At 43.4% G+C, this 13227-nt stretch overlaps 1 protein-coding gene across 1 annotated transcript in view; it reads right to left on the reverse strand.

The window, feature by feature from the left end:
* Positions 1 to 13227, reverse strand: part of SPAG16 (sperm associated antigen 16) — a 372092-nt gene that overhangs the window by 105494 nt on the left and 253371 nt on the right. The gene's annotated exons all lie outside the window — the stretch shown is intronic.

Below are 13227 nucleotides of genomic sequence, written 5' to 3' on the forward strand. Positions count from 1 at the left end.
CTTCTGGGTCCCTGCCAGCTCAGAATATTCTGTGATTCTGTGAGAAACTCCCTCCTTTCAATGAGCCAGAAGCACGCAGGGACTATGCAAGGAAAGAGAGCAGGACCATGTCTCCCATGTCTCTGTTCAATATTGACTAAAACCAAAACAGAGGAACAAACAAGACCCCCACAAACAAAAAACCAAAACTAAAAACCCCAAACAAAATACACCCTATCCCACCCAAAAAAACCCAAAACAACCCAACTTCCCCCCTCAAAAAATCAAAAAAACAAACCTCTACCCTAAAAAGAATTTTTTATTATGTAGCATATAAATAAATGCAAAAATCAAAGAAGGAAGGGTAAAGGATGCCCAAACATAACTTTGTTTAGCTAATTCTTCCCACTAGAACAGAAAGAGCTGCCCACCTACCCATGTAGAAACATTTACTTTTCATTTGAACCCCCTAAATAAAGATTCAAATCTCTAAGGCAGCTCAGCTGGTGTGCACTCACACTTACAATGTCTTTTACAATTTATGTAAACACAAGAGTATATTAAAGAATATTGTTTGGAAGGGGAATCACAATGGTATGGGACTAAAAATCAGCTGAAACATGGGTCAGATACTGCATCCATGATTTAAAAAAAAAATATTTTTTACATCTTCCACATGAATAGTACCTGCAATAAAATGTGTGGTGTTTTCTAGCAAATAGAGGATTTAAGATCTTAAAATATCCATCAGCTTCTCAACTAGAAACTAATGGCTTGCAAAACACTACCCTGGTGTAAGTAAAATGAAATCTTCAGGTTCATTTGGAGGAGATCTAAATGTCAAAACTCCATTCTGGCTTGTTACAGGGACTAATACAGACTTAACACCAAGAAGCAAAATAATTATTGCTTAGAGAATTCAGCAGCCAGGCTCTCAGCACCTGCTGTTTTGCAAAAAAAATATCAGGAACCACAACTATACCACACTCAACACAGTGCCATGAACATCATGGCTCTTTGAACTGTCTCACCAGCTATGCCCACTGAATTCCCCTTCATTTCATCTGGATCTTTCCAGCAACTTCAGCCTGTACAAAGGATGAGGGCAAGCAGGCTGGTCAGGAAACAAACAATAAAAAACTCCAAAATACAACACCTACACTCCAAACTGTTGTATGGCTAGAACTGGATCTCAGGAAAGCAAATTCTTAATGTGGAGGAAAAAAACCCCATCATTGTGGATATGGGACTTGAAGAGTCATCAAATCCAGTCCCTTCCTCTTACAAGCAATGTTTTCATACATTTGCTGTGTTACAAGTGCTAAATTCCACATCAGCAGCAATTCCCCCATCCACCTCATGCTGCTGATCCAAAGCAGCCCATGAGTATAATAGGAGTATAAAAGTGCTTGTTCACAAGCAACCTGTGTCCTTTAGGTTAAAGAAAAGTGGGGTTTTGCAGCAAAACTCCCTTCTTGCCTGTCCCTGATGCATTTCAATTACTGTGCAATCCACATCCCACTTGGACACTGTTTTCTTGGACTATAAATAATTAGCACTTCCTTCTCTCCTTCTCATCCTTTTCAGATAGCATTGAGCCTGATTAATTATGCATGCACCCACTGCTGATGTTTATAAAGCAACTCCTGCCAAAGTGACACCAATTTTGGAATGATCTCACATTCAGAGGGGCTAGAGATGCACATCTCAGCTGAGCAGAGGTGTTGATGGAGCTGGCACACAGGAGTAACTACAGAGTGGGATGTCTCCTTCCCGTAGGTCATCGCCCATCACTCCAGTAAAGGGAAGAGGAAATGATTATGTGTGTACAAAGATCCCTCCATTCCCCAGCATAAATTCTTGGCCTCTGGACCAGCTCTTCACACTTCACCAGCCTCTCTTTTCCAGCTCCTTCTGTAAAGCTTATATCCATCTCTAGCAATGGCCCACTTTGGAAAGCACCAGTATCCTTTACACCTGCTATTTCATATTCTTTAATATGATTTTGACATAGATTGCATTTTACTCTGGATATTTTTCTATCCAGAGAGACATTTCAAGAAAAAATTATTTTGGGGCGTGTGTCTGAGTGGTAGATTTGGTTTGGTTTAGAAATGCGTGCCTTCCCACTTGTTTTGTATGTGTCCAATAAATGAGTTCAATAAATGCTGCTTAATTACAGCTTTGGTAGCTCAGCAGTTCTGACCCAGATCAATGGCCAGCCAGCCCACCTGGGTGAGACTGCACCTAATCCACTCAGGGTAGTTACAGGAGACACTCCAGGGGCTGCTCTGTGACTGCTCCTTGTGTCAGCCACAGTTGCACCCATGGATTTTCAATGACATTTCTCCTGTAAGTAACAGCACTGCCCAGCTGATGGATCATAACAGCACTGAGGATGTGTCCCTGGAACAGATATTATGCAAACATTGATCAGAGACAGTCCCTGCTGCAAAGTGACTGAGAATGGAGAGCTGACTTTGACCTTCTCACTGGCTCTGATGTGAGCATTGTTACTAGTGGCATAATTATGAGGAAAACACTCTAGTTTACTTGTATTACAGGTTTTCCCTTCTATTCATTAATTTTGCTACAGTAGCTGGCATATCACAAGAGAAGATCCATTCCTCCCTTCCTCACAATGCTGCCATCTCATTCTCTGCCATGTTTACTTTCCCCCATTGCTACTACAGACCCCTTAGGTGAACAAAGCTCCTCTCTGGCAGGAATTTACACAGTCCCACTGTTTGTAGGTGCCAGATGCATGGCACTACCCTCACTCATTCTGGGCTCACTTCGGTCAGGGCCTGCTGTTAATAGGACCGAGGCTGTGGGTTCAGTCCCTGCATGGGCTACTCACTGAAGAGTTGGACTCGATGATCCTTGGGCATCCCTTCCAGCTCAGACTATTCTGTGATTCTGGGATCTGTGGCCACACTAGAAAGGATGAACCTTCTGATCCTTGAATGGCAGCAGTGCTGGAGAAACCTATCCTGGGATAATCCTGTTGTGCTGTGTGCCGGGTAGCCTAGACAAGATGGTTCTGCTCCAAAGGGTTCACACACTGTCTCACTGGCAAAGATAACTAATTCTTGCTGTCACAAGCCTGCAGACCTTTTAACAATTTCCTCCCAGAGGCCTGGTATAAACAAAATGTGTGTAAAATGTAACAGCCAGCAGTGTATTTGGCCTGATTTCTGTGATTAGACAGCACACCTCATCAGGAAACAGAAGTAAGAAAACAGACTTCTGGTGGCAACATATCAATGTACACAAACAGGTATTTGATCAGCCTTGACACACTCTGCCCACAGACTTATTACTAAATGCATTAATTATCACCGATCCCGAGGCAGCTGTTCACTGAGAACATCACATAATGATTTTGTTACTGAGCTGGCTATTACACTTCAGCACTCCTTCGCTCTATTCCACACCTTATCCAAATCAACTGAGCTGGAGATGGGGGATAACAACTTTTCAATAGCAAGAAATAAACCAGGGCTGTAACCAAGCTGAAAAATTATTTGGAGTTATACACCATTCAAAGAAAAAGAAAAGGATAAGTCATATGTTAAATGAACTCATTTCCATCTGGCCATGGGCCATTTTCAGAAGCTTTTAAGGCAGAATCACTTTAAATTCTCCTGCGAGCTTTTGGCTTTTTCATCCCTGCTACAGTTATTATTTTAGCCATTCATGGAAGAACCCCCTGCTTTGCTCATGGTTTTCTTCTTGTTGTTTCTTGCCACACTAAAGTCTTTTTTATGATGTATTTTGGATGCTGTATTTTACTGAACAGCATGGTGGACCATCAGGGCTTGACTGATTTCCTACATGTAAAAGGAGGAGACAATGAGTTCCAAGGAGAAGAGGTGCAAGAGCAGATTCCCCTTGTTCTGATTTCCATTCACACTACATTTGCTGCTGCTCAGCCCAGTTGCATTAGCTCCTTTAATCAGAGGGCATGTAGAATGATTCTATAAAACTGGTCAGACTTGCTGCCTAGTCTATAGAATCAAGCCGGTACTGTTTCGTGTGTGCACGCTGGAGTAATTAAAGAATTTATACAAGGATTCAATTAGTTTGCATTCAAAGACTGGCTCTGTTCCAGGCTCTACTTAAAGGACTTTGCAAGTCCTTTAATTGCCTTCACAGTTACATCCTCCACTCTTTACCTTCCTGCCAACTCAATGAACATCTCTGTATTCCAGAATACCTCCCATTAAAATGGACATGCTCAGCTCCATATACATCACAATCCCAATCTCAACTGACACTTGCAACAAACCAAATAATTGTTACATCAGGAATGAAAAGATTTATTTAGCTTCCACAAAGTTTTTAAAAATCTATTTCCTTCTTCCCTTTTCTTAAAAAATGCATTTTTCCCTTCTGAATATTAATGATTAGCAATGGGACTAATCACCAGGTACACTTGAGGTAAATATTCCCTGAAAACTGCTGTTTCACACCCATGAGAAGGATAAAAATCTGCATAATTATGTCTCTTGCTTATAAAGACACCTCTGGATTTATTGCAGAAAGATCTATAATACATGAACCACATCAGGCTGCTTTATCTCATTTAGACTGCAGTGGACTCCTCCCAGGAGCATCCTCTTTACAGCTGAAGGCAGGTCAGTAGTTGTTCCATCGCCTTTTGCACATATTTTTAAAAAAGCAAAACAGTGACTGAACAGCAACTCATTTCACTATGACAAGTCCACTGCTTTGCAATCCTTTGTTTCCAGGACAGATGCACTGGATGAGCGGTGTTTTAAGGGACTCCTGTGATAACTTTGACATTTTGATCACCCCCAGTGGCAACAGACCCATGGTAGGCCCCTTCCAAGCCAGAGAGAAGCTTGATAATTACTGCCCCTTTCCATTACTCCTGGGAATCTCTTGAGCTCAGCCATGACAAAGGGCTGATGAGTTGCTTACGGTCCTGCCAGCCTGGTTCCCAGTCTCTGAACCCAGCAAAAGGAATTTAGTTCTGTGTGCACAAAGCTGGTGGGGACTCCTCGCCATGAAGTGCCAGTAGGCAAGGTGGCCACACGAGGAACAGCTGCCTCAAATGGAGAGGCTCCAATAATCTGCATTTCTAAGGCTCCCTGTGGGACATGTCCTAAATCACTTAACTATACCCCCATTTCAAATACCTTCAAAGGAATGTTTTTAAGGGGAGTCATTACCTCCCACATTTACAGCATGAAGCATATCAGAAACCTGAGGAGAGTTATTACCTTGTTGCAATGCATAAATACTCTCCATAAAAATAATGAGAAAAACAGGCAAGACATCCAGAGCCCTCTCCCTGTGCCACCCCATCCCACTGTGGAGCAGAAGTGAGCCAGGGCAGAGGGATCCCAAGAGAATCCAGGCAGAGGTGGGTGAATCTGCTGTAGTGGTTACAAGGAAAAAGTTTTTAATGTCCAATTAATCCAAATGAATTATGTAAAATATTATAAAGATGGAGGAAAAATGTAGATGCAGTCCATTATTAGACTAATGACTAATCAATCACCACCCATTTTTGAAATATCATGCTTAAAACATCACAGTTTCAAATGAAAGTAGCACCTTTTTAGAAAGCCACAGAATTACTTAGCCTGGCAAAAGTACAGAGCTACACTGATTACACTTTCTAAGTGCAGTGGTGCATTTTTAACAATTATGTGCATCCACAGTGGGGGAAAGCAGTGATCAAGGGTTATTAACAGGCACTGCCAGGGTTTTCCCATCTGCTTTTTTCCTACCTTTGTCCTTCCATAGTTTTGAGTTCTGCATTGTGATCCAAGTTGCAGAGGATCAGTTATATTTCAAAGCAACTGAAAACCCACACCTCATGAAACTGCGGTCTGGCCCTCACTCCCAGTGACTTTTTCTACAGCTTTGAATAGCCAGGAACTGGTGAGACACCAGCACTTGTGGGGGTGAGGAGAATCCAAGGTACTGATGCAAAAACAATAATCTCAAAGCTCCACAGTTGGTTCCTACAGAAGAATCCTCCAACTTTCCTGACAGCAGCTGTCAATGAACAACTCCTGATTTTGCACTGATTTTAGTAGAAGTTGACTCAAGAAGGTAGCCATTGTTGCTTTCAGAGCATATGTGATGCCTCAGGTTTTAGCTTTTATAGTTTTCAGATTCTGTGCTGCTTTAGTGTGTAACTCTGAGCTTCATATAAGGGCATGGTGAGCTCTCTTCACAGAGTAAGGAGACAAAACAATTCCTTCTCTAGCTGGGGACCAAGGACAAATGATCCAAATTTTAGAGCATAAACAATGGTGAAATGAAGAGAGAAAAACAAGCAGGATGGGATTTCACCAGCTAAAGCTGTAATTAGACAATTAACTCCAATATGCAAATGGAGCAGAACTTATAAAAGTGAGAGACCCTGTGACCAGTTGTCCATTTTGTGACCTTTTTGGTCCATCTTGGGTACAGTCCTGGCTGGGCTCTTGTGCTGCCCAAGGTGGATCCATTGAGGCCTTTTAATAAATCCCTGCTTTATTCTTTAACTCTGTCCAGCCTCTGTTCCAGGTCAGCCTTCACAAGGCATCATATGGAGACTCAGGACACCCCTTGTGTCCTCTAAAGGAGGAGCTCCACTAAAAGTAATCCATGGCAATGGCAGAACTTTGTTCCAGCAGAGTTTTCCAATTCTACTGACTTTCAAAAACAACCACAGATCATGGGTCTCTAGTTTGTGTACATGCACTCTGCAGGCTTTTTCCCTGCTATGTGAAACCTGGGGAATCTCTCTTCCCTTTGTCACATCAAGTAGCAGGAAGTGCCTGGTGGTGTGTTTGAGGAGCACAACACATGCTAGAATTGCAGAAACCCTTTGCATAAATTTACATAAGAAACCACTGCACTCCCTGCAGAGTTACTGCTCACAGTAGTTGACATTGCACTTGAAACAGTGCTGCAAAGGGAGCAATAGCTTTTGCAGGGAGGTTTAAAATAATCAGTTTTGGTTTTCCCTTTCTAACCATCAAAGAAGGGTCTGAATTCTGGGAGCTGTGCAGTGAGAGGAGATGAATGATAATTGCCATTACTGGCTTTTCTCTGCATTTTTGAGAGATACCATGACTAAAGTTAGGTGCCATCATTACCTGATTAGCCACTCCTGAGAGCAACAAGCATAAAAATTCCTGAGCTACACCATGTTTGTGCACAGGGATTTTTTTGGCATTCAGTTCCAAATGTGAAAAACTGGGTACTATTCACTGCAGTAATGTTAAAACACTGATATAATACATACTTTATAAAATTCATAAATTAGAGGCAAGAGATCTACTGCTGAAATGCAAAATTGTTCATTTTAAAATGCAGAACATCTAAGTCACTGAAAAAAATGAATGTCAGTAAAGTACATGTGATTTTTTTAAAGAGAAACCACCAAAGAACACATAAAATCATGGAATCATTTAGATTGAAATAGACCTCTAAGATCATCGAGTCCAACATAATATTTGGCTCCTTATCTTGTCTTTGGGTTTTTAGTAAGGGAAACTAATTGCATAAAGAAGAAATACCAACAGTATTAGAAATGTATTCACAGAAGATTACCCAATTCTGAATTCCAGTAAATGTATGAATCTCTCTCACAGTTTTAATGTATTTCAGGTAAAAGAATGATCAGTTCAACAAATCTCATCCCATTATTTTGAGAACTACTTCACAAAAAAACAGATAAATATCTATGGTGGGCTGACACTGCTGGGTCCCAGGTGTGTCCCAAACCCACTCTATGATTCCTTACCTCAGCTAGGCAGGACAGAGAGAAATAGAACAAAAGTTCTGTGGGTTGGATTAAAGACAGGGTGATATCACTCACCAAGAATTGCCATGAACAAAGCAGACTTGACTGGGGGGAAAAAAAATTAATTTATGTAGGAGAATGGAGGAATGGTTAACAGGCTCAAAACAACCAGGTGGGAAGTGAGGTGGAAACAGGATGTTTCCCTTTTTTCTGTCCCTTTTTTCTCCTTCTTAAGATGTATTGTAAGCCTGACTGAAAAATTCCAGTCAATGCCTTCTTACCTGCCTTGTTGTGTCTGGGTAAGTTGAAGTTCCTGAAGTGCCTTAGTCTGGATGTTTTTTTACATTTTGCCAAATACCTTATTCTACCTTAATTTTCTAAAGTTTGCAAGTCAAAGTTTGTTATTGAACCACCTGAGAATTTAGTTGTTTCTCCCATTCACTGCCCAGATTAAATCAAACCACCCTCTCCTGAGCCCACTGAGCGGGACAGGACATTCCACCCTCATGAACCTCACTGTCCCCATGGCCCTCAAAGCCTTCACAGTCCCCATTGCTCTAACAGCCCCCACAGCCCTCACAGTCCTCATTGCTCTAACAGCCCTCACAGTCCCCATTGCTCTAACAGCTCCCACAGCCCCCACAGTCCCCATTGCTCTAACAGCCCTCACAGTCCCCATTGCTCTAACAGCTCCCACAGCCCCCACAGTCCCCATTGCTCTCACTGCCCCCACAGCCTTCAGTGCTCCCCCAGGCCCCACAGCCCCCCCAGCCTTCACTGCTCTCACCCCATTGCTCTCACAGCCCCCATGGCCTTCATGGTCCCCATTGCTCTCACTGCCCCCACAGCAGGAACCATTTAGGGTCCTAAAGCCCTCACAGTCCCCATTGCTCTAATAGCTCCCACAGCCTTCACTGCCCTCATAGACCCCACAGCCCCCAAAGCCCTCATGATCCCCATTGCTCTAATAACCCCCACAGCCTTCACTGCCCCCACAGACCTCACATGCCTTCACTGCCCCCTTCATGGTCCCCACTGCTCTAACAGCCCCCACAGCCTTCACTGCCCCCACAGCCCCCGTGGCCTTCACAGTCCCCATTGCTCTCACTGCCCCCACAGCCTTCATGGCCCCCACAGACCCCACATGTCTCACAGCGCTCACACCCATGACAGCCCTCAGAGCCCTCACAGAGCCCACAGCCCTTACAGCTCTCAAAGCCTTCCCAGCCCTCGGAGACCCCACACCCACACAGCCCTCACAGCCCCCACAGCCCCCATGGCCCTCACAGCCCCCACGGCCCTCACTAACCTGAGAGTTCTCACAGACCCCAGAGATGTCTGTAGCAGACCAGAGAAATGGCTGACTGGCTCAAAACCACCAGGATGGCCACTGCTCCTTCTCCCTGTCCCCTTGAGTCTTAGTCAACCTCTGGGTCACACTGAAATGGTGGTGGCCGAACTATGGCCTGTCCCAAATGGCAGTGACTGAGCCATGGCCTGCCCCGAAATGGCGGCAGCTGATCCAGAGCCTGCTGAGGGCTCTGACATGGCCATGACTGAGCCACGGCCTGCCCCGAAATGGCGGCAGCTGATCCAGAGCCTGCTGAGGGCTCTGACATGGCCATGACTGAGCCATGGCCTGCCCCGAAATGGCGGCAGCTGATCCAGAGCCTGCTGAGGGCTCTGACAGGGCCATGACTGAGCCATGGCCTGCCCCAATATGGCAGCAGCTGATCCAGAGCCTGCTGAGGGCTCTGACAGGGCCATGACTGAGCCATGGCCTGCCCCAATATGGCAGCAGCTGATCCAGAGCCTGCTGAGGGCTCTGACAGGGCCATGACTGAGCCATGGCCTGCCTCAAAATGGCGGCAGCTGATCCAGAGCCTGCTGAGGGCTCTGACAGGGCTGTGACTGAGCCACGGCCGGCCCTGAAATGGCAGCAGCTGATCCAGAGCCTGCTGAGGGCTCTGACATGGCCATGACTGAGCCATGGCCGGCCCTGAAATGGCGGCAGCTGATCCAGAGCCTGCTGAGGGCTCTGACATGGCCATGACTGAGCCATGGCCTGCCCTGAAATGGCGGCAGCTGATCCAGAGCCTGCTGAGGGCTCTGACAGGGCCATGACTGAGCCATGGCCGGCCCTGAAATGGCACCATCTGTCCACATGGCAAACCTTGCCCTGCAAACCCAACACAGCACCAAAACAATATGCATTCCTACCCCTGATGGACTTCAGCTGTGCGTTCTCAATTATTTCAGATTAAATCAATCTGATATTCAAGTACTTTCTAACAGTGATATTTATTCAACCACAGATTAATTGCATTATCATAACAGAGAAGCTTTTCCAAAGTAGGTCCTACTTTCATGCTTGCATAAATTCCTTTTAAATCCAGCTTGATATTCTACAAAGCCACAATCTTTGCACCACAGATTCAGCACTGTTCTAGGCACCCTGCTTCCCTTTGGCCATGATTTGATAAGTGCTAAATGTATTCTTACCAAATACAAACCTCTGGTATAAACTAATCCCATTTCTCTACCCCATGCTTAGTTTAAGCCCATTTGAAGACAGCTTTGCACAAACATTGTTGGAAGAGCTGTTCCTTGTCTATAACCAATGCAAATCCAATAGCACCTATTTCAAGAGGTGGCTCTGCCTCACAACTCAGTGGTTCCGAGTCCAGGCATTGACAGCAACAGCAGAGCAGGTAAAAGTTCCACAATTTGTCAAAAACGTGACTGTCACATGACAGAGTCACAGGGCAGAAGGTGGGGATGCTGTGCTGCCTTCTCATGTGTTTTAGAACATAATCTCCCATGAAATGCCACAGAGAGGCAGGTTGGACCATACTGCATATGGGAAGTTCAATTTTGAAGAATCCAGGTGGATCTTTGCATTCTGATTTTGTTTGTTTTGCAAAAGATGAGTTTAAGAAACAGCTGGGAAAAAATGAATTATGCAGGGGTCTGGACCCACGGTGTACATCTGCCACAGAAAGGCTAGCGTGCTGGGCCAGGAGATGCAATTTAGAAAAAATCCTTATTCCTTAAGATACACAAATTAATTCTTCTCCTCTAAGAAAGAAGGGCAAAGTTTTCCACAGTGCTTGTGGTTCTGCATGCTAAACAGTACTTGCTTCATGTACTGTATACACAGAGGGTCACATTCACTGCAGAACACAGAAACAAGCAAACAAAATCACATTAAAAGAGATAATCTCTCTTTCATTTAGTTAGCAGCAAACAGACATAACAGTATGTTTATATTTGTAAATAGAAAGTCTGAAAACATAAAAGAAAATACTGTATAGTCAATTATTATCGGTTTCTGCTGAGGATCTTTCAAGGGCCAATCTGACCTAGAATATACAATTCTTTACAGTATTGTAAAAAGACTTTAAAGTTACTCAAACCCAAGTTATGTCAAAGCCATCTAAAAATGATGCCACTTTTTTTCTTCACAGGCTTTACAGAGCTGTCTGAATCCAAATGTCAGTGCATTACCCCAAATTTTTATCATGAAGTGTTGAGATGAAGCTTCATCATGTGCAAATAATTACATGAGAGCAAAATCTGATTAAAAGCTTCAATTAGAAAAGTTCAATATTTAAGTATTTCATTTACTGCTGGTTCAAAACAAATGAATGAGACAGCATGATGACAGACACCTGCATTGCTTCCTATCCCACATTCCTCATCTACACCATCATCATGTGGATTTCTTCCCTGTATCCAGTCTAAACCTACTCTCTGTCAGTTTGAAGCCATTCCCCCTTGTCCTGTCACTCCAAGCCTTTGTCTCTCTCCATCTTTCCTCTAGGCTCCCTTCAGGCACTGAATTTCTCGATGGGTAATGAATTAATTTCTTGATTGGCTTGAAGTACTCTCCTAGAGACAGCCATGAGTAAGAGCAAAAGAAGGTCTTCTAAAATCTAAGCTTCCCCATGTTTGTTTGGGTGAATTTTACAAGATAGTGTGGGCTTTACTGTGAGTCCACCACTGCATGGTGACAACAAAGAGCACCAGAAGGGATTGTAAAAACAGAACTAAAAAATCAACCCTGTGGTAAATCATAGAATCACAGAATATCCTGGCTTGGAAGGGACCCACAAGGCAAATCAAAGTGCAACCCCTGTCCTGCACAGGACATCCCCAAATCCTACCCTGTACCTGAGAGCATTGTCCAAACAAAACAGAGATGCAAACCCTGAGCATGGAGGAGAGAGGTCCTGTGGCAGAATGAGCTCATCTCAAATCTCATAATGCAAAGGCTTGAAACAAAAGAAGGCAGATTTCCTTGAGCTGTGATTATTTTTAGAGTTTGTAAACTTGACTGGATTGAGTTTAGAATCTTCAAACAGGTTTATGTTTATTTATATAGAATGTATTTATATATGTTAGAGAGAATAGAAAAAACAGGTAATGCCATGTTTTCGAAGTCAACTTGTGCCTTGATGAAGCAAGCTGCTAGGCTAAGATATTTTTAATGATTTTTTTTTTCCTCAGAAAAAATTATAATGGGGATTTTGATCCAAAAATAACCCAGGAAGACAAAACAAGCAGAGAGTGAAGGAACTGCTTTTTGTGTGATTTAGGAGTGCAGAGGCAAACTCCAGCAGCAGCCAGTGCATTTACTGACACTGAAGGTTTCTCAGTGCCCATCAGCTGCTGCACGTGGCTTTTGTCCGCCCTTGGCTTATTGAGGTGTGTGACACCTATTACTGAGTTTTTCTTTGCAAATCATCTCTGATGAGAAACCTGAAATGGTGATGGGAAACTGAATGACACAAACAAGATGTGACATTTCAAAATCAGTCCTGGATTTGTGGGTTTTCTAATCCCACTGAAGGGCCTTGGCTGTGAGACTGTCTCTTTTCTCAAGGACACAGGGATAGAGTAACTCAGGAGAGCCACTCCCTTCCAAACCAATACATCCTGAATTTCCTTGGCCTTTAACAGTTAAATAAGTCCCTCCAGTTTCCTCACAGTAAGATCCAGAGGAATATTTTTACTTCTAGGCTATCTGCTGGACATATTTATCCAGACTTCTACATTGAGTATCAGAGTTGGAGAGCAAAAATATTCAAACTGATCAAAAGAAAGATGGACATTCTATTCTATTCTATTCTATTCTATTCTATTCTATTCTATTCTATTCTATTCTATTCTATTCTATTCTATTCTATTCTATTCTATTCTACTCCATTCCATTCCATTCATCAATTTTTTCTACCCCATTCTACTTGAGTGGCCTCAGAACATGTAATCAGGTCTGCACAAAATGTGTAAAGCAGGCCCAGTGCTAACTGCAGGGTCTGTGGGTAACACAGGGAGGATGGCCAAGGGAAAGGAGCACTCCAGGAAACTTACACCCAAATTTAGAGAATAACATGACTTTGTCAGATAACGGATGTAGATGTGAATTCCAGAACAATTTTCAGAGTGATTCCCTAACATCAGAAAGAGCTGTT

Source organism: Molothrus ater, chromosome 7, assembly GCF_012460135.2.
Source record: "Molothrus ater isolate BHLD 08-10-18 breed brown headed cowbird chromosome 7, BPBGC_Mater_1.1, whole genome shotgun sequence".
In the NCBI taxonomy this organism is placed as follows: Eukaryota; Metazoa; Chordata; class Aves; order Passeriformes; family Icteridae; genus Molothrus; species Molothrus ater.